A 22971-nucleotide genomic window follows, 5' to 3' on the forward strand; every position below is an offset into this window, starting at 1 on the left:
ACTATAGTCAATAACTTATTTGTATATTTTTAAATAACTTAAAGAAAGTAATTAGATTATCTGTAACTCAAAGGATGAATGCTTGAAATGATGGATACCCCATTTTCCAGGATGTGCTTATTTCACATTGCGTACCTGTATCAAAACATCTCACGTACCCCATAAATATATACACCTACTATGTACACACTAAAATTAAAAAAAAAAAAATTGCCAGGTGTATGTTTTTCCATCATTTTACTTTCAACATTTTCCTTTGTTTCCTTGTAGTCTCTATCCTAAACCCCATATAAATGAATATTGTTTTTAAGACATGCATGTATTTGGATTTACTTCTACCATCCTTTTTGGTATCCTGCTCTTTCCATGTTAATTTTTCTCTTTCTTTTTTTTTTTTGCCTTCTTTGGAATGATTCTTTTTTCTCATTCCATTTTTTTAAATCCTCTACTAGTGTGGAAATTATATACATATTTCTATCACTGAAATGTTACCTTCAAACACACACACACACACACACACATTTTTTTTTGGAAACAGAGTCTTGCTCTGTCACCCAGGCTGGAGTGCAGTGGCACAATCTCAGCTCAAAGCAACCTCCGCCTCCCAGGTTCAAGCGATTCTCCTGCCTCGGCCTCCTGAGTAGCTGAGACTACAAGCGTGCACCACTACACCCGGCTTTTTTTAAAAAATATTTTTTATTTTCACCATGTTGGCCAGGCTGGTCTCGAACTCCTGACCTCAAGTGATCTGCCCACCTCGGCCTCCCAAAGTGCTGGGATCACAGGCGTGAGCCGCCGTGCCCAGCAACAATAAAAAGTCCTTTAAATGCTAGCTCCAGTCACCTTCTCCTGGTTTATAATACAGCTTTTTCTTTTTTTTTTTTTTTTTTGAGACAGAGTCTCGCTCTGTCGCCCAGGCTGGAGTGCAGTGGTGCGATGTTCGTTCACTGCAAGTTCTGCCCTCCAGGTTCATGCCTGCCTCAGCCTCCCGAGGAGCTGGGACTATAGGCACCTGCCACCACGTCTGGCTAATTTTTTAATATTCTTAGTAGAGATGAGGTTTCACCGTATTCGCCAGGATGGTCTCTATTTCCTGACCTCATGATCCGCCTGCCTCGGCCTCCCAAAGTGCTGGGATTACAGGCGTGAGCCACCGCGCCCAGCCAATATAGCTTTTTCTTAACTTCATAAGATGCTATTATTATTTATAGAGTCCACTTTTATTCACCTATATAATTGTCACTGTCTTTGATCATTTCTTCTTAAATCTCAGATTTTCTACCTCTGATCATTTACTTCTGCTTAAAAAATAGTCTGTCACTGAACTTTCACATTTTATTTGTATGAACATGTTTTTGCCCATGATCTTTAAAGATGTTTTTGCTATAGAATTCTACACTGTTATTTTGTCTTGCGTATCATTTCATAGTCCACTACTATTTCCATTACTGTTATCGAAACCTGATATTCCTTTGGAGGTAATCTGTCTTTTCTCTTAAAAATGTTCCCTTTATTAACCTCTTTTATATTTTCCAATTTCTTGTCTATCTTGTGGTCTAAATTTCTTAAGATTTACTTTTCATTATGCTAACTTTTCAACAGTATATTTGCTTTTATACCTATCCATTTAATTTTAATTTCAATTACTATTTTCATTTCTAGAACTTCTGGTTCCTTTTCAACATGTTTGCTCTTTTCATTTTTAAGCCTGTTACTGAACATATTAAATGTATTTATTTTCTATTTTACATCTGATAATTCCAAAACGTGAACTATTTGCAGATCTGACTCAAATGATTCTCTTATATTATGCTTTTTTCCTTGGATGGTCTGTAATTTTTATTATAAGCCACTTATTTTCATTAGAACTTTACCAATGGGAATTCTTTGATAATGATGATTATATGTTAGGTTTTATCAGGCCCTTGGGAGTAGTAATAGCCCAGGATCATTTTAAATTCTTAACGTTTAGTGTGAATTCATGCTGCAAACTAGTGTGAGAGGTGGTTTGCGGTAGCACATTTTCAGGGACATTTTTTCGATTTGCAGCAATATTCTAGAAGAAAATTTCTCTGTAGAAACCCTGGGGGCATAAACGGAAATAATTTCTATATCACTCTTATAAAGGTACAGTACAATGGGGCTCCAAATTAATGAGGAAGACTATTTCCTGCTAAATGCTCCACCTTGACTGGGTCTAGGCTTTGCTTCCTGATCCCTGAGCCCCACAAAGACATGAACAGAGAAGCTCACCTGATTTGGCAAATATCCTCAAGGCAATAGCCAGGTTCAGAACTCAGCCTGGCCTAAGTACTCTCCCCTTTGCACCAGAGCACTGATGCATTTAAGATTTTATTTTATCCAGCATTTTAGGTTGTTTTCAGCAGAAAGCTGAAGGTACTTGGTACCTTGATCCAGGTACGTGGTTCACCATGCTGCTGGAAGCAGATGTTTACATTAGTTTCTGATGACAATGTCACTAAAGTACATTATCCTTTATTTTAGCACATAATTTCTTATGTTTTCCTTTCTGCCTCAGCACACTTGAGAAGTCTGACATACTTCTAACAAGAGTTGTCATTATGATAATAAATCTCAATTGGAAGTATCCCTGGAGGTAAAAGATTAATGGATACATTCTACAGTACACACAAGTGTTGCAAATTTTCATTTTGTGCTTTCATTTCAATAATAAAAAATGTATTTTACCATTTTCAAAGAGAAAAGTGAGAGACATTTTTAAAGAAAACTGCCTTAAGAACTAAAGTTGGAGATTCTCAACATGAGATTTTTTTTTCTTTGAAAGAGATCCATATTATTTGAGAGAGGCACTGCTCCATACTGAAAAGTCTCAAATTGCTATATTTAAGTTACCAAATAAATCTTACTTCCATATCTCAGTCCTCAATGGTACTGTATGTAGTCAATGTACCTGATTATACAGGTCTGCAATCCCTTATCTAAAAAACTTAGGGCCAAATATATTTCAAAATTCAGAATATTTTGGATTTCAGAAAGGTAATATGACATATACACACACACACACATATATATCTCACATCCTAGTGAAGTCTGAGGCAATACCCCAAAATAAATATGTTAATATTTCTGTGGCAAAATGTATATTCACAGTAAGAGGGGTTGTAAATAGAGACCACCAATACCCTTACATCCACTCAGATCATGTTTTGCCACTATAGGGTTAAGAAAACTTTTGGCTTCTGGAGCATTTTGGATTTCTAAATCATGGAAATGGACTTACAGATTTATTATCCGTTACAGAATGGAAAGCCAGGTAAATTTCATTAGAATTTCATATAATATCACAGATCTGAATAAAATCTTAATAAGGGTAAAGAGCTCACCTTAAGGGACATGAATTTAATGTATAAACTTTGTGATTCCTCCCCAACAAATACTTGTAAGTCTCTTTTTTGTCTATCTGTGGTTTAACAGTTGAGGATACAGAGTAAGTAACCTCCTGATAAGGAAATGTATTATGAATTACTATAATGTCAGAAGTACCTAAATGTATACAGGAATTTTAAATATAGAATTTTAAATCTATATAAAATGTATATAGGAATTTTAAATGCTAAAGCTAAAGTATTAGCTATATTGGACTATGATTATAGTATCTCTGCATCTAGTAATGTAGATAAAAGGTAGAGAAAGAGATGTATAAGAGATATACTATTCAGAAGAACCTCTGCTGGTTCTTTTCTAAGAGGCTTCAAATCAGAAACTTCTTGCTTCTACTACATGCATGGCTCTGTTGTCATGCTTAGAGTCTATGGTAAATATTATATAATTATAAAATGAAAGCCTTCTTCCTTTAGAAAGGATTAACATACATAATACTAGGAGATATTGGGCAGAAACTTGAGGAGGCAATATATTTGAAGTTGAAATTATGAAGGATAAAGAACTTCATTAATTTAAAAATTGAAAAAGGAAAATCTAAATCATTTACCTTGATATTAATCACATCTGGAGACAGAGAACCAAAGGATTATCAGCATGAGCTGTGAAGAAATATTGCTTGGCTTCAAATCCCAGCCCTGCCTTTCACTAAGCTATGAGACCTATCAATTTAGAATTATAATACTATCTACTTTCATAAGATTCTTAGTACAAATTAAACAACAAAAATAAAGCACTTAGAGGCACAGAGTAAGTATACAATGAATACTCGCTGCAGAGATGCTAATGATGGTTATTACTATTATAAATTTTAAAAATTATTAGCTTTCTTCCTAAAGTAGATATATAAATATTATAACCTCCAAATATAAAAATTAGGGTACAAAATCAGTAACAATGCTTTATATTTTGAAGTTTTGAAATTAAAAACATATTTGTCTAGTGTTAAGGATAGATCTCCCTCACGACCAATGACATCCACTGACGAGGTGGCCAAATGAGATCAGGACTTCTTGGAAGAGTGCCACAATACGTGTTTCATCATTTTCTTTATGATTCGACTTTCACTTCCTTATTATATTTGTCTCCATGCACTTTGCAGATATTTTGCCAATCATGCAACATGATAGAACCCTTCTTCTAATCCTTGTAGTTTAATCCAAAAGAACTTAAAACATATAAACTTTTAATATTTTGTTATTAATGGCCAAGAAAAGTCTAAATTACTTTATTAACAGCTTTGTCTGATGCCAACATTCTCACACACACAAAAAAGAATTTATGAACAATAAAAATAACTATACTACCTCTGAAATAATCATGAGTTTTCACTATTAATGCCATTCTCAAAAACAAAAAGACACAGCAATGTAATGGCATCATGAAAACAGGACAGGAATATAAATATCTCCTAGTTACATTCATTGTATCCAACTAATTTAGAATGTACTATTCTGTTTCAGAATTCTTAGGTTAAAATACTCAAAATAATAATTTTCTATCCATTTTTGAGATACTACTTTTAACAAATGTGGTAGATCTAAGAAAAATATATAAATAACATGGTTAATTTCAGCCTAGCAGCTACAGTACATTAAAAATATGTGTATATGAATATAAAATTTATTTAATGACCAAAAAAAATCCAGCTCAGTTCAGAAATTTTCATGAACATAAAGGTTCTGGTTTTTTTCTTTCTTTTTTTTTTTTTTTTTTTTCTGGTTCTGTCACCCAGGCCGGAGTGCAGTGGCATGATCATAGCTCACTGCAACCTCAAGCTCTTGGGCTCAAGTGATCCTCCCACCTCAGCTCCCTGAGTAGCTGGGACAACAGGCGTGTGTCACCACACTCAGCTAATTTTCTTATTTCTGTAGAGGCAGGGTCTCCCTATGTTGCTCAGGTTGGTCTCAAACTCCTGGGCTCAAGTGATCTTCTTGCCTTGGCCCCTCCCTAATTGTAAGGATTACAGGTGTGAAACAGTGTGCCTGGCCAACATAAATGATTTTTAGTGTAATATTTAGTAACTCACATAGGTCCACAGCAAACAAGGAATAGCTGCAATTAACTTGGTTCGATTAATTATGAGTTCAATACCTTTAAAAAGTGCTTTTAAAGTTTTATTATTGAATCTCTTCATGCTACATTTTCAATTTTAATTGTTTCTATCTTACCTATACTATAGTTCTCAGAGTCCTAAATCTATGTTGTTTCTAAATAATTATTTACTTTTTTAAAATTTATATTTCATCCATTATATTGTCTAAGAATTCTTACTAGGAAATAAAATATAGCACTGAGAAAAGACTCAGATCAAAACAAAACACAATAGTCAATTCTTGATAGCCCAAAGTAAACTTAGGCAAATTTATTTTTTCCTTGTACCCTTGAGCCAGTCACTGAACATCTTTCCTTATTACCTCTTTGGGTAATGAAGAACATCAATTGTGCTGTTTCTAATAAGCTTTACTACATGGAGTGAAAAAAAACCATGCCATCTGTTATTTCTACTAGAACTGCAAAGAAGTTGAAACCAACACTTGAATAACTGTACCAAGGGGCCTGAGGAAGACTGTAGCCAGTCCCATGCTTTAAGCAAGGAATAATTAACCTCAAACTATATGGCAGCATCCAGCCTACAGATAAAATTGTTTCTCACCATTTTGACCCTACTACTCCAGCTTCCTACTTAAAATCGGTCTCATTAAATACTTAAACATGTGAATCCTGAAGCATATAATAGGATTTTTGGGTTACACTTAATTTAAGTTTACAATCTCTAATTCTTTTTAGGTGGTCTTAAGATATTTGGAAACTTTATTTTATTGACTTGCCATTTTACCTCCCACCAAGAACTGCATGTCATCAGCAAATCAAGCAATTTCACAAATGTCAAAAGAGCAACCAGAAAGTAGGCATCATCTCAGATTTGTGGCTTTCCTATCCAATCACTCTCAAGTAACCAATATTAAAAAAACAAATTGAGGCTAAGATAACCCTGGTAAAGGGAAAGAGGTAGTCATCCACTGAATTCAGATCACTAAACAATGTTTTTCATAGAAAAAGAAATGTCTACTACAGAGCTATGGCAAAGCCCAGAAATCCAAATGTTTGTGAATTTTATGGAAACTGCATAGCAATTAGTTCAATTATTCACTGCAATTTATTTAAGCTTTGCCACTAAGATTTAATACATAATAAAAGAAATTTCCATTCAATTTTCCTCACCTCCAATATTCTTAGGAATGAACCATATTTATTAATTATAATAAGGTACCATTTCTCAAGACTGGAAGCCACAGCATTGTATTTCCCAGATTTATTCAAAAGTATAATCAGCTTATTAAACTTGACATAATATATTTTAGCAGTTTATAGATACCAATATTTTCTAAATCTGAAGACTTCCTCATTTTTAAAAAGGAAAACAATTTTTTATTTATTTTTATTTTTTTTCTTGGCAATTAAGGTTGGTTCTCACTCAAAAAAGGAAAACCATTTTCTTCCTGTTAATTTGTCTAGTCAGTAGCAAAAATAGTCTCGCATTTACTGAACACACATTATTTGCAATGCACTGTGTAATAAACCTAACAGCCACTACAGCTTTAAAGATATTCTATAATCTCAGAATATCTAAAAACATTGGTAAACCTCATGTAAGAAAAAAAAAGGCATATAAAAGGAAGGAACTCACAACCTTTCCTATTGATTTAACAATACATTCTTTGTTTTGATTAAGATTCTCCATTATAAATAATGTCTATCCCCATAAAATCCAATACTGAGATTAGAGGGTAAAATCAAATCCCAAATGTACTGCAAAAAGATGTATATTTGATTATAATGCTACATGATGTCATGTATCCAGGAGAACTGAAGCATTATGGTCTCTTAGGGATAAAACTGCCTCTTGGTCATAGATTTAGGTGACACAGCATGTGATCCATTGTCTCTGAACAAAAAATGTGTGCAGCTGCATTTTCTAGTCAAGGGGGATGGGAGTGCAGAATACAAAAGGGTCAAAGATCTGTCTCATGGAGAAATTGCTTCTCAAATGGGAGTAAAAAATGAAATAAAAGTGAGTGGGGGGAAAACCTTTCTCCAACTCATACTAAAAGCAGATACCATTAAAACTGAAAAAAAGAAAAAAAATATGTGTGGCAACCTTCCACTGAATTTACTTTTCTACTATACTAACTTGCCCAGATTCAATTTGTAAACCATGTGTTTAGATGCCACTTCTATTTAAATATTAATAATTTTCTGTCAATTGTACACAGTGTATAGACTTCCTCTACACAATGTTGCAGCATTTGTCTCAAAAAGAAAAGTGTAGTCATTCGTCCCTTTCTTGGGGAAGTTAAAATGAAGCAATAACTTACAAACCTGATATTTTCTGCATAAAGACCAAATACATTGAGTCCCTAGCACACAATCCTCCTTCCTTTCACAGAAACACGGATTTCAAAAAGCAGTACCACAAAAGATCTAAATTGAGTAAAAACTGTTTTACGAAAAATGGCTATTTTGAATAAATGTTAAAAAAAACTGGTGACTAAATAATTTATAAAGTTCTATTATCTCAAACATAGCACTTATATACCCTACATGTTACTAAATACAATAGAAAAGAACCACTACTAGCTCTTAGAGTAAATCTGACTTAGAAAACCCATCTACTTAAATTTTAGGATTGCTATCAATGCTACATCTAAACAAAACTATGTTAAAAGCAGAAAAAAACTAACAGCATAGAAATCAAAGAACAAAAATAATAATTAAAGGAGAAAAATATACTTACCATCTAGAATCAGAAGTAATATCACCTGTACTATAAGTCATACAGCGACCAATTATTAGCCAACCAGCAGTCTGGTTTTTTGACAGACTTGTACAGTCAGCCCTCTGCATCTGTGGGTTCTGTTATCCATGGATTCAACCAACTGCACATCAGAAATATTTGGGGGGAAAAAAAGGTTGGTTGTGTCTGTAACGAACAGATATAGACTTTTTTTTCTTGTCATTATTCCCTAAACAATACAGTATAACAACTATTTATATAGTATTTACATTGTATTAGGTTATTATAAGTAATCTAGAGACTTAAAGTACAGTATATGGAAGGAAGTGGGTAGGTTATATGCAAATACTACACCATGTAATACAAGAAACTTGAGCATCTGTGGATTTTGGTATTTTCAGGAGGTCCCAGAATCAATCCCCCATGATATCAAGGGATGACTATATTGCACTTGAAAAACAACACTGAAAGGAACAAAGTTATAGAAACCTAAAAAGTCAACAGAGCTAATGTCCTAAAGGACAAATCTGGTTGGCATATGAATATAAACATGTGGTCTTGTCATCAAAATTTGTTTATGTATAACAATATTTCAATGCCTTGAATATAAGTCATAGTCATGCAGTAAATCACCTATAGCCAAATAAATTGCTCCACTGAAAAGAAGCATCTTTTAAAAGTATATTCATGATCAGAAATAAATCTAATAAATGCAGACAATGATACCTTACTAATAGTCCCAATGTCAAATTTGGAAAGCAAGAGTAAAACTTAGGCCTCTATACTGATTTGTTTAATATATTGATTTTATATGTAATTCTAAAAACAAAACAAAAATACAATTAACAGAATTAAGTCGATTTTAAATAGGGCTACATTAACCTCATATGTACTCTGACTTAAAAATATATTTATGCTAAAAAATTATTAAAGACATTAATGTTATTAAAGACTATCTCCAGCTGGACACGTTGGCTCACACCTGTAATCCCAGCACTCTGGGAGGCCAAGGCAGGTGGATCACCTGAGGTAGGGAGTTCGAGACCAGCCTGACCAACATGGAGAAACCCCGTCTCTAGTAAAAATACAAAATTAGCTGGGCGTGGTGCCGCATGCCTGTAATCCCAGCTACTTGTGAGGCTGAGGCGGGAGAATCGCTTGAACCCAGGAGGCGGAGTTTGCGGTGAGCCAAGATCGTGCCATTGCACTCCAGCCTGCGCAACAAGAGTGAAATTCCATCTCAAATAAAAAAAAAAAAAAAGACTATCTCCAGATCATTTTAGAAAGTAATACTTTCTAAAATAAATGTTTCTAAATAAACTTACATGGAATATAACCTAAATTCTAAAAAGCCATATCAACTGCAGCTACATATAGCTAAGTAGTCTAGTGGTCACTACTAGCAGACATGGTTAGCAAGTGAGTGGATGTTAGTTCTATTTGCTACTATAAATACTGGAAGAGAAAATGACTAATTTTTTTCTTTTTGGAGACAGATTAATGTTTGCAGTGTTTTGTTTTAAAAAGCTGTTGAATTTGAGACATTTGTGAGATAGCCAAGTAGGACAGGCATTTGGGATACACATGACCTAAAGTTCAGGAAAGAGGTCTGGTCTGGAGATAAATTTTGGAGTCATTAAATCAGAAATATCTCTGAAATCTGTCCACTTTTCTCCATTTTCACTGTCACTACTATAGCCTAGGTCAACATTATCTTTCATCCAGACCACTCCAAAGGTAGTATAGGTTGAATACTCACTTCTTACCCAAAATTCTTGAGACCAGAATGCTTTGGATGTGGGATTTTTTGGGACTTTGCAATATTTACTTGTATATACATGATGAGATACTTTAGGGATGGGACCCAAGTCTAAACATAATATTCATTTATGTTTCATATATATCTTATACAAATAGCCTGAAGGTAATTTTATTTTTCCCTTGGAGATGCTGAATAAACTATGTGTTGTGCACCTGCATTTTGACTACAAACCATCACATTAGGTCAAGTGTGGAATCTTCCACTTGTGGCATCATGTTGGCACTCAGAAAACTTCAGATTTTGAAGCATTTCAGATTTTGGATTTTTGCATTAGTGATGCTCAACCAGTACACATGAATGGAAACCCCTATGGTGTGTTCTGCACAACCACACACAGTAGCTCTTACAGTATCTTCCTAAATTAATCTCCCTAAACTTATGCCAGACTCTCTCTTAATTTGTTCTCTGTAATACACTAATATAATACTGCAGAATGTAAACCTAGCAATGTCCCTTTCCTGCTTAATCCATCAAGGGGACGCTTAGGTCAAAATCCTTAACCTTGTATACAAGACCCTGCGTATTTTAGTCATGCTCTAACCTTTCAGGTCACATTTTTTGCCACTCTTTCCCTTGTTCTCTCCATTTCGGATATCTGAATAGACCATGCTTTCTCCTCTCTCAGAGCCTATACAAATCCTACTCCCTCTGCCTGGAACACTCTTCATTCCACCTAACCCTGGCTAACTGCTATTTATTATTCACACCTCAGCTTGGAAATCTTGGGAGAAGGCCGGGCACGGTGGCTCATGTAATCCCAGCCATCTGGTAGGCCAAGGCAGGCAGATCATTTGAGGCCAGAAGTTTGAGACTGGCCTGGCCAATATGGCAAAAACCCCATCTATACTAAAAATACAAATATTAGCTGGGCATGGTGGCATGTGCCTTTAATCCTAGCTAGTTGGGAGGCTGAGGCAGGAGACTCATCTGAACCTGGGAGACACAGTTTGCGGTGAGCCAAAATCGCGCCACTGCACTCCAGCCTGGGCGACAGAGGAAAACCTCGTCTCAAAAAAAAAAAAGAAATCTTGAGGGAAGAATCTCTAAAATCCCAGACTATGGAGGGGCCCCAGTTCTACTCTCCCATAGTACTCTAACCTTTTGATAACATTTGTCACACCTGAGATGGTTTAATACATATCTTTCCTGACTAACTGAAAGCTTCATAAGGGCAGAGCTAGTTGTCTGTTTTGTTTACTGCTCAAATATTTGTTGTCTGGCAAATCTTGGTTCTAGTTCTGCTAGTACATAATTTTGCCATCTGTAAAATGAGATGTTAGACTTTATTATAATAATCTAAACTCTAATCAAAACTGAAATTCAAATACTACTACCTTTCCGATAGATACATATATGTGAGATCTACATTTCCTCTCTGTATTTATTCCACATACACTCACATTATATTCCATATATACTCACACATGTATGTTTACATTACAAATACACACACACACAGAATGAAAGAGCTAGTACTTTCATAAATTAAAAAAACTCATTGAATGCTTATTGGTAACAGGTATTGTTGTAAATACTTTACTAGTATTAACTCTTTTAATCTTATCCATAACCACCCTATCAAGTAGTTGCCATTATTAGTGTCTATTTTATATGCAGAAACACATACAGAGAAGGATTAAACGGTGTGCTCCAAACTGCAAGTATTGGCTCCAGAGTTCACACTATTCACTGCTACACTAGCCTGACATTCTGCCTAGATTGCTTTTTAAGTACAAAAGGCCAAAAACAAACAAACAAACAAAAATCAATAACTGATTTGGAATCTACATCCTCAAGCTAATGCTTCTATATTAGAAGTCAGTCCAAACTATACTAATCCTGTTCAAATACATTTCTCTATATGCTTGCTTTTGATATTCTAACAACTGGATTGTCTACCTTCCCTCTCATCATTCAGTCAAACCCTAATATTTAAGGCCTAATTTAACGACAACTCTTCCACATAATTCCCACCCCAGCTTTTTTCTGTTAGAGTCTTTCAATCTCTCCGTGTTCCAACTGCATTTACATTTCCTCTTTTTACTGTAGTTATTTATGTTAAGAGACCAAAAGAAACAATAGACATGAGATCACTTCATAAACACTAAAGTTATTTTATAAGATACTTAATACACACCAAGTCAAAAGTATCGTTAACCAAAGAAAGAAAATAGAAAACAATGGACTCAATATCCCTAAGCAGAGTACTTCAAAAGCAAGCACAACCTGGCTCTAACTTGCTGCCAATTTGAATAGAAATACAAAGGGAAAATTATACCCAAACCATACCACATCATTAAGTTTTGTTTTAACTAAACAAAGAAGCCATTTTAATCAAACTACATGAAACAAAAAAAAAAAAACTGAAGGATGAAATATGATATTCCTTAAAATATTTACTCGTCCAAGCACTTTGGGAGGCCAAGGCAGGCAAATCACTTGAGGTCAGGAGTTCAAGACCTGCCTGGCCAAAATGGCAAAACCAGTCTCTACTAAAAATACAAAAATTAGCCAGGCAAGGTGGTAGGTGCCCGTAATCCCAGCTACTTGGGAGGCTGGGGCAGGAGACTCACTTGAACCCAGGAGGAGGAGGTTGCAGTGAGCAAGATCGTGCCTCTGTACTCCAGCCTGGGAGACAGAGAGAAACTCCATCACACACACACACACACACACACACAAAATTACTGAGCAATTTGTCATTCACATACAGAATACTATGCGTTATACTGTGTTTTCCATTCTACTTTGTGACCTTTTCACTTTCTAAATTTCAGGTCTCTACTTAAGAGACAGTTGATGATATATGACAATAGTACAGCAAAAGAAAACTTTTAAAATATTATTTTAATTCCATCTGAACAGTATTTCAAAGTAGTAATTGAAGGAAGCCAACAGTAAATTCATTTGTATAAAAAGCACTATTAAATTGGATAGCCATATGCAGAAGAATGAAACTGGACCCATCTCTCACCATATACAAAAATTAGCTACAGAAAAGATTTAAATGTAAGACCTGAAACTATACTATAAAAATTCTAGAAGAAAACCTCGGAAAAACTCTTCTGAACATTGGCCTGAACAAGAATTTATGACTAAGAACTCAAAAGCAACTGCAACAAAACCAAAAACAGACAAAGCTTCTGCACAGTAAAAGAAATAATCAATAAAGAGACAACCCACAGAATGGGAGAAAATATTTGCAAACTATACATGTGACAAAGGACTAATATCCAGAACCTACAAGGCACTCAAACAACTCAACAAGAAAAACACAACTCTATCAAAAAGCGGGCAAAGAGCATGATCAGTAACTTTTCAAGACATAAAGCAGCCAACCAACATGAAAAAAATGCTCAACATCACTAATCATCAGAGAAATGCAAATTAAAACTACAATGAGATACCATCTTACACCAGTCAGAAGAGCTATTTATCAAAAAGACAAAAAATAACAATGCTGGCAAGGATGTGGAGAAAGGGGGAATGCGCATACACTGTTGGTGGAAATGTAAAGTAATACAGCCATTATGAAAAACCATATAGAGTTTCCTCAAAAACTAAAATCAGAACTACCATGACGTTTCAGGTGACAGATATTCTAATTATCTTAATTTGATCATTACACGTTGTAAACATGTACCAAAATATCACATGTACCCTCAAAAATTTATCAATTATAAAAAAGAAAAAACCAGAATATTTAAAAATATTGATACACCAATAAAAAACCTCCATTATGACTAAAGTCCACCTCATCCAATCCCTACACTTTGGGGAAAGTAAGCTCCTACTCTGTGTTCTCATAATACCCTTGAATGTATGTTTAGAAGAATATGTCTCATAATGCAATTATTTACTTACATGCATCTTATTCCTAGCACAGTATAAATGAAAGCATTCATACTTTCAAGAGATTGAATCCCACACAAAGTTACAACTTAAAAAAAAAAAAGAAACAGAATAAAGTAACATCCCTATAAACAATAAAAGCAAGTCTGAAAGAGATGCTCAAAGAGATAAAAATGAACTCCTATTTCAAAGTAAACTTAAAAAAAATTATGAGAAATACCTATATCAGATATATATATAGTATTATACATATATCAAATATATCAGAATTAGAAAAGCTCAGAAATGAGGTGACAGAGCTCAAGAAAGAATTTAAAATAAAAGGGAAAAAATCATTTCAGAAATGAAGACTTAAAGGATTATGAGAAAAGAATGCATTGGATAAAATCTTAGAGAAACAGAAGGTGTAAAGAAAGCAAGCTTAATGAAAAAGAAGAAAAGGGGGGAGTGCAAGAATCTGCGTGAGCGTGAGCATGAGCAAGAAAGCAGGCTTAACTATAGCATCTAGGGACACATACTTGAGTAATAAAACCAAAAACTTAATTCATTTCCAGAAAACCCAGGACAGTGGTTACTTTTTAAAGGACAGGGTTACACAGGTGCTAGCCTTATAATTCACTAAGTTACACATTGGTTTTGTGTGGTTTTCTGCATTTGTTTCACTTTACAATTAAAAAAAAAAAAGAATTTAGGAAAATAAACTGCTGCTGCTATTAATTTAAATCTACCTCTAGCCCAGGCACAGTGGTTCACACCTGTAATACCAGCACTTTGGGAGACCGAGGCAGGCAGATCACCTGAGGTCAGGAGTTCGAGACCAGCCTGGCCAACACGGTGAAACCCCATCTCTACTAAAAATACAAAAAAATCAGCTAGGCGTGGTGGCACATTCCTGTAGTCCCAGCTACTCCCGGGGCTGAGGCAGAATTGCTCGAACCCCGGAGGCAGAGATTGCAATGAGCCGAGTTCACGCCACTGAGCTCCAGGCTGGGCAACAAAGCAAGACTCCATCTCAAAATAAAAAAGGAACTTACTTGCTATTCTAATTATGTATAATTATTTGCTTACAGTTCTATCTCAGCCACCAGACCTGTAGTTCTCAAACTTTCAATGTTATCCCACAATAAGAAATGTATTTTTTTCATAGAGACCCACAATATACATACATATATAACTAAAACAAAAATATCATGAAATAATACTTTTACCCTTACCACATATAATGTACTAAAATTTTTTTAGATTGTTTTTTAATAAAAGGTGGTCACAATTTCATGAAATAATACTTTTATCCTTACCACATAAAATGTACTAAAATTTTTGTAGTTTTTTTTTTTTTTTTTTGAGATGGAGTGTTGCTCTGTCGTCCAGGCTGGAGTGCAGTGGGGCAATCTCGGCTCACTGCAAGCTCCGCCTCCCGGGTTCACGCCATTCTCCTGCCTCAGCCTCCCGAGTAGCTGGGACTACAGGCACCCGCCAACACGCCCGCCTAATTTTTTTTGTATTTTCAGTAGAGACGGGGTTTCACCGTATTAGCCAGATGGTCTCGATCTCCTGACCTCGTGATCCGCCCACATCGGCCTCCCAAAGTGCTGGGATTACAGGCGTGAGCCACTGCGCCCAGCCTAGATTGTTTTTTAATAAAAGCTGGTCAAAATTTCCCACCCCAATTCAGTCACCCATTTAAGAAATACTACACTAGAATATAAATCCTTGTTCGTAAAACTCAATACATTCATTTTTATGCTCTAGTACAGACCATAACATGTAGTGAACTTTTAAATGTTTAAATGAATGAATAAATACAGTAGATGCTGTACTAGAAAACTGAAACAGTATCTTCATTGCTTTGGGGCAAGTTAAAAAAAAAAAACAAAGGAGAGAAAAGTGAAAGAGTAAGGCTCTCAAGTCAAACTGACCCACCAGCCCCAATATACTTATGCAATCTCTGACAAATGACTGAACCTCCTTGAGTCCCAGGAAATAATACCACTTACTTAACTTGCTATAACAATAAAGTAGCAACATTCCTGCCACAGAGTAAGCATTCTATAAATATGAGTTTCTCTCCGTACCTTGTATTCTTCCCTACTCCTTCTTAGGAACAGATCAAGATGAAAGCATCTCATCCTAACAAATACTCATTTTTTTAAAGACTTTAGATTGTAGTACAAAGATTAATGATTTTTTTCAAGTCTGAGAGATTTGGGTAAATACCCAGTATTACATTTACACAATTTCTCATTATCTGTTTATGAGAATATGACACTCCTTACAGCATTATTGAAAATTAAATTATGGCCAGGTACAGTGGCTCACACCTGTAATTCCAGCACTTTGGGAGGCCGAGGTGGGCAGATCACTTGAGGTCAGGGTTCAAGAGCAGCCTGGCCAACATGGTGAAACCTCGTCTCTAATAAAGATACAAAAATTAGCCAGGTGCGGTGGTGTGTGCCTGTAGTCCTAGCTATTCGGGAGGCTAAGGCTGGAGAATTGCTTGAACCCGGGAGGCAGAGGTTGCAGTAAGCCGAGATGGAGCCACTGCACTCCAACATGGGCGACAGAGCACAACTCCATCTCAAAAAAAAAAAAAAAAATTAAATTATACACACATGTGTCTAATGTAACTATGCCAATACATAGTAGACACAATAAAGACTGCAGTTGTTGCTATGATTACTAATAATTGTTCAATCAGCATAGAAAGAGGTAGTACATAAACTGAATTTTTAAGGTTGGAAGGGTTGGACAAAGGCATGGTGCAGTCAAAAGGACCAGTAACATCTTAATTATAAGAAACCTCTTCCCCTTTTTTTCTGTATTTCCTCTTTTAAGAAAAAGAAACAAACTACAAGGATATAAATGTGTCAATTTCCTCAATTCTCTATCTCCAAGGTTACATATAAAACCCAGAATAACCACACTAACCATGTATAATGCAAAATTTAATTTAAATATTGGCCAGGTGAGGTGGCTCATGCCTAAAATCCCAGCGCTTTGGGAGGCTGAGGTAGGAGGATCCCTTGAGCCCAGGAGTTTGAGACGAGCTTGGGCAACATAGTCAGACCTCCCCTCTCAAAAAAAAAAAAAAAAAAAAATTAAAAAATTAGCCAGGGGTGGTCCCAGCTACTTGGTAGGTTGAGGCAGGAGGATCACTTGAGCCTAAGAGGTGGAGGTTGCTGTGCACTGTGATTGTTACCACTGCACTCCAGCAGGGTTGAGTGTGACCCTATCTCAAAAAAAAAAAAAAAAAAAAGAATTTAAATATATAAAAATTCTGTTCAGTGGGCTATACAATTTAAAGTGTATTAATGACATATTTTAGAAAGAATTTCAGCTACAAGTTCAAATTAAGAGTGTTTTGTAGTTAACCCAGTTTACCAGAAAAATATTAACTGAAATCTTTACTCAATAAGTCTTTAATAAAATTTTATTCTCCAATAAAATTGGTATTATTTGGTTAAAAACATTCCCAGTAACATTCCCAATGTTAGGATGGCAGCACTCTTCTACTCTTCTATTAAATATACAGTATATTCCCTCCAAAAACGTTTATTATCACTTTGAAAACTTTGATTAATGTTTTTTATTTCCTCAGTCTCATTTTTTTTTCCATAAATAAATAAGCATGGCTTCTCATAGAGAGACCAGGGTCCCTGTTATTTTCCCCACGTGTTTTCTCCAACACATGTTTCAAAGCACTTCTCAGGAAAAAAAAAAGGCTTTTGAGTGGCAGAAGCACCAATACCTGTAAAAACACTAGCAAGAAGGCAAGAATTTTCTTCTAACACCTGTAAACATTTTTAAGATAGGAAGATAGTTAACAGTAATTAAACTATCCCAGTGATTTAACAGTAATATATCTACTCGGGAAGAATCAAAGTAATTTTCCATTATCTGTGTTGGGAGCAAAGAGATGGCTATTTTTATGGTACATATATTTAAACTTCACGCTAATAGCATATATTCTAAATGTTTACTCAAGAGCTTTTATTTATTATTTAGCCTTTCAGGGCTTCAGTAATTTTATGTTTATAAACTGTTAACGCAATCAGGACCTAAGGTGAGGAGATACATCCTATGTGATATTTAAATCAGGCAGACTCCAGAAGAAATGTCTCTCTTGCTCACCACTGCATTCTTAGCACCTACATACAATAGATACTAAATAAATATCTGTCCAAGTTTAAGTATTCGTTTATAGAAAGGAAAATTAGGTTGAGGGAAATTAAAAATACATGAATCAAAATTAGGTTAAGGTTTTTGAGTATGGTATGTACTTAGTGACTTGCTTTCAAAAGAGTAGAGATCGGAAGGAGGCAGGAAAGTGGGCGAAACACCACAAAGACCTCAACTACATGATCAAGGTAAGCATCATCAGTTTTATCATGTTGTTAGTTTGTATCCTTGATACGATGTGATGAGACTGGCACTTCATCTCTGTTATCTTCCTCCCTAAAACTCATAATCCCAGTCTAATCATCAGAAAAATACCAGATAAATCTCAATTGAGGGATATTCTATAAAATGTTTGACAAGTACTTCTTAAAACTGTCATAGTCATCAAAACAAAGAGAAGTCATAGAAAGTGAAATTCTGGAACAAAAAAAGACATCAGGGAAAAATTAGCGAAATAGGAATAAAGTATGTAGTTTAGTTAATAGTACTGTAACAATTTTGTTTCCTTAATTGTGACAAATGTACCATTGTAATGTAGGAAATTGAACAGGAGAAACTGGGTGAGGTATACTCTGTACACTACCTTGCAACTTTTCTGTAACTATAAAACTATTCTAAAATAAAAAGTTTATTTAAATAGAAAAGTTAGGGTAAGGGAAATAAAGGATATATGGATCAAAATCCCTTAGAAGCAAATAATAATAAACATTCTTTTGATTCCTTTATATTTAGTGGCAGGACAGGGATAGCCTTCTCATTTAGAGGAAATAAGATTATTAATAAAACAATACTATAAGCCGGGCGCGGTGGTTCCCGCCTGTAATCCCAGCACTTTGGGAGGCTGAGGCAGGCGGATACCTGAGGTCAGGAGTTCGAGACCAGCCTGGCCAACACGGTAAAACTCCGTCTCTACTAAAAATACAAAAATTAGCCAGGCTTGGTGGCAGGTGCCTGTAACCCCAGCTACTCCAGAGGCTGAGACAGGAGAATCACTTGAACCCGGGAGGTGGAGCTTGCAGTGAGCCAAGATAGCGCCACTGCACTCCAGCCTGGGAGAAAGGCTGCCGGACTCCATCAAAAAAAAAAAAAAAAAAAAAAAAGCAATACTATAGGCTATAGGCATTGTACACATCTGTAGTATTAATTTTGAAGTCACATATGACCAAACCAAAGGCTCCTTAAATGTTAGTTTCCCAAAGCAATCTTTGTTCTCAACCCTTCAAAAATTCTTTTTTTTTTTTTTGAGACGGAGTTTTGCCCCATTGCCCACGCTGGAGTGCAGTGGCATGATCTCAGCTCACTACAACCTCCACCTCCTAGGTTCAAGCGATTCTCCTGCCTCAGCCTCCCAAGTAGCTGGAACTACAGGCATGCCCCACGAGGCCCAGCTAATTTTTGTATTTTTGGTAGAGATGGGGTTTTGCCATGTTGGCCAGGCTGGTCTCAAACTCCTAACCTCAGGTGATCCTCCCACCTCAGCCTCCCAAAGTGCTGGGATTACAGGCACGAGTTGAGCAATCCTTTTTTCAAGGGATGGGAGTCTGGCTACATTGCCCAGGCTGGACTTGAACTCCTGATCTCAGGAGAGCCTCCCGCCTTAGCCTTATATAAGTATTTTATGACCTCATTTACTTTTCTTTCTCAACTAAAAATTGCTCTCAGTGATTAGCATATATACTCATTTCTCAACTGTATTGTCTTTTCTGCCCTGAGGCCTGGATACCACTTCAGTATCTTTATCTATTAACTTTTCTGATTGAGCACCATTGTTATGGGGTAATTAAAATTCCAATAAAATGGTGTTGCTATAACCTCTCTATACAGTTCTTGTGCAGATTTTAAATGGTTCCTGTGGTTTAACATTCTTCAAGTAAAATTGATTCAAATAAAAACATACATTACAGAAATAATTCAAATCTACCAAAGCATTCACAAAATGAAACGATGCATTAGTAAACAAGGATTGTCCTTAAATTCAAAAATTTTCCAAACTCTCCAAAAGTTTATTTTTTATCTTCAACTCTTTGACCTTCTACTTTTATATATCCTAAAAATTATATTTCATTCTCTTAAAATCTGTTCATGTTAACATTCACATTAACTTCACATTTTTCAAAAAAAGCTTTAAAAAGCACACATATACACAAATCAAATCACTACTTCATCTCTAAAAAAGTATTTTCACTGGTAATTTTATTTACGTATGTTTAGATCACAATTTTTACGTAAAAAGAAAAAAACAGATTTTTCTAAAACTATCAAAAAGAAATCCAGATAATGCAATTATTTGTGATTACATTAGAATCGCTCATTAATGGTTTTGAAATTCAAGTAATATTTTTTCCCAAAGTTGGCAAACTCCATAATGCACTATTCTACTATTCCCCATCACTCTATGATGGTACCTAATAATGCTGAGGTTTTAAAGATGGATCAACAAAACAGCAGAGAACGGCAAAAAACGTCGGTATACACCTTAGGAGAACTGCAAGGTAACAGAGGTAAGTCTTAAGATTCGGATGGAACAGGTACAGGCATGAATGGTTCAGCCTCTCCCACCAAGATAAATGTACATGCGAAGCGACAGCACAGTTACAAAGCTCCTGGCTACCAGAGAAACCTCAGCCCCTAGTGCCGCTAGCGCACTCTATTACACTCAGCCGGCCACGTGGCTGTCACAATCAGAAAAAAGATAGGAGAAACAACTTCAACTAACCTGTAAATACTTAACCGCCCTCCTCCCCTCACCTTGGAGTTGGGGTAGAAGAAAGTCTGTGGTCATTTCTTTGCACGCTACAACTCTTTCTTCCCAGTAGGGAGAAAATGAAGTTCAGAGACTGCTGTAAAAAGACTTTAAAGCAGAAATCCAGTGCAAGAACACTGCGAGAGTGTGGCTCCTCAGCGAAGCAGACACCCCAGCTCCCGAGAGCTGCGGTGGAAAGAGGCATTTTGCAAAGGTGCAAAAGGGGGTGGAGTTAAGTAGAGTGGAGGATGGAGCACAGAGCACATGGGCTGCTTTCCCCTAACTACCACCGTCCTGCCGGGTTTCACACACGCTGCTGCTGCAGTGGGGCAAACTCGAAAGGCTGAAGGCCTCTTCCACCGCAGACCTCTCACCTTGCCAGGAAAGAGGACTTGAAAGGCAAAGGTAACCACGGCCCCAAAGGAGACGGCGAACAGGAAGTGTCCGTATGCAGCTCTGAAACATTAGCTCCCAAGACAGCCACCCTCGGAGGCCCCCTCGAGGCGGTGGAGGGGCAAGAGGGTGCCGGGGTCGCCCCCACGCACACCCGGGACCCGCCTCTGCCCACCACAACGCCCGGCCGCCCCTGGCACCTCCCCGGGCACTACTTGGCGGGGCCCAGCCAGTCCCAACTGGGGCCGGACGAGGACTCCGAGCCCGGCATGTCTCGCTCCACTTCAAGCCAGAGGAGGGGGCGTTGCAAACGCTCCGAGGTGCTTGGGGTACTTCCCTAACAGCAGATTCCAGCCCCGAGCCGAGCCATGAGGGTCCTCGGGGCCCCCTCCACGCCTTCCCGGAGAGACGACACCCCTCGCCGCGGTTTCCGCCGCGCGACAGCCCCTCCCGGGCGGTCATTACCTCTCAGGAAAAACTCCTAACTCCTCACAAGCCACACTCCCCTCAGTTCGACATCCCCCGGAGCCCACACACCACCCGATACGCGCGCCGGGGACACCCGCGCGCCGGGGACACCCCCGCGCCGGCGCATATTCCTCACGGGACAAAAATGTCCAGGCGCGTCACGGGACAGCCGCCTCCGCGCCCCACGCCTGGCGCGGGTCGCTCGCGCTGCCTCCGCACCCGGGAGCTGCGCCGCGGGTTGGGGCGGGGAGCGCCGACCCCGGAGCGCACCGCTCCACCCGGGACTCACCGTCAGCTCGGCCGACCGGCCGGGAGGCGAGGGACCGGCCGGGGAAGACACAATATGGCAGAGCACCGCAGCTGTTCCCTGCAGCTTCCAGCAGTCGCCTCCGGGAAGACGCGGCAACCAGCAGGCAGCAGCAGCTGCAGTGGCGGCCCCGGCAGCACCACATCCCCCTCCCGCTCGCTTCCTCCCCCTCCCTCCCCTTCCCCGCTGCCATGGCAACGCGGCGCCAAGGAGATTAGCCCCACCCCTCCCTCCCGTCCCGCCTCCCGCGACCCCGAGGAAGGGGGCTCGGCCGGCCCCTCCCGGTTCCCGCCCACTCCTACCGAAGGGACGGGCCTGGGATCCGGCTGGCTGCCCGGCACGGCGGCTGGGGTGGGGGTGAAATGCAGGGTCCGGAAGGGCGGGGCTCACACGGAAAGCAGGGCGGAGGCGCTGTAGGCCGGTGCGGGTTTCGGGCTGAGCAGGGCAGGGGAAAGCGGGAAAATGGAAAGGCCTCGCCTGTCCGAGGAAGGACCTATAGGAGTGCGGCGGCGGCGCGGCGCGGCCGCTGAGTGGCCGAGGAGGTGCGGGGGCGGGGATAGGCTGCCGCAGGGCAGGACGGCCCTCGGTGCCTGTGCCCGGGCTGCGGAGACCTTCCTCGACAGCCCAAGTTATGTGGGTTTCCTCAAGGCCTTCCGCCATTGCCCGGGCTTTGAAAGCGCTTTAGAAACGGTAAAGCATTGCTGTAACTTAAAGTAGTGTTACTCTGGCTTGACTGAAATGTTCTGTGGAAACAAGTCACTGTGTTTGCAGTAGGGAAAAAAAGACTTAGGGATCAAATCCAAAATTTAGTGTGCATAGCATTTACAGAAGCTAAGGACTTCACATGCATTGTCATATACATAATAATAACATAGCTTTGCCACATGAAATACAGGAGTGCTCATTTAAACCTGAATTTCAGATAAATGGAGATTTTTTTTTTTTAGTATAAGAATATCCCGTTTGGGATATACTTCCTGTTTGTTTTG

At 38.0% G+C, this 22971-nt stretch overlaps 1 protein-coding gene across 9 annotated transcripts in view; it reads right to left on the bottom strand.

The window, feature by feature from the left end:
- FOXN2 (forkhead box N2) overlaps positions 1–22487 on the bottom strand; it is a 65067-nt gene extending 42580 nt beyond the window's left edge. Inside the window, exons 1-3 of one of the 9 annotated variants that reach the window (XM_063649392.1) lie at positions 21673–22105; positions 8222–8363; positions 2254–2438 (exon numbers count right to left, since the gene is read on the bottom strand). The gene's annotated coding sequence lies outside the window, so the exon portion shown is untranslated. Of the gene's footprint in view, positions 1–2253; positions 2439–8221; positions 8364–20787; positions 22131–22284 lie in introns of those variants that run through there. The other 8 variants (XM_063649393.1, XM_063649394.1, XM_054475601.2 and 5 more) reach the window with 8 other exon arrangements.
- Between the last annotated feature and the right edge of the window lie 484 nt (positions 22488–22971).

Source organism: Pongo pygmaeus, chromosome 12 (assembly GCF_028885625.2).
Source record: "Pongo pygmaeus isolate AG05252 chromosome 12, NHGRI_mPonPyg2-v2.0_pri, whole genome shotgun sequence".
NCBI classification, from domain to species: domain Eukaryota; kingdom Metazoa; phylum Chordata; class Mammalia; order Primates; family Hominidae; genus Pongo; species Pongo pygmaeus.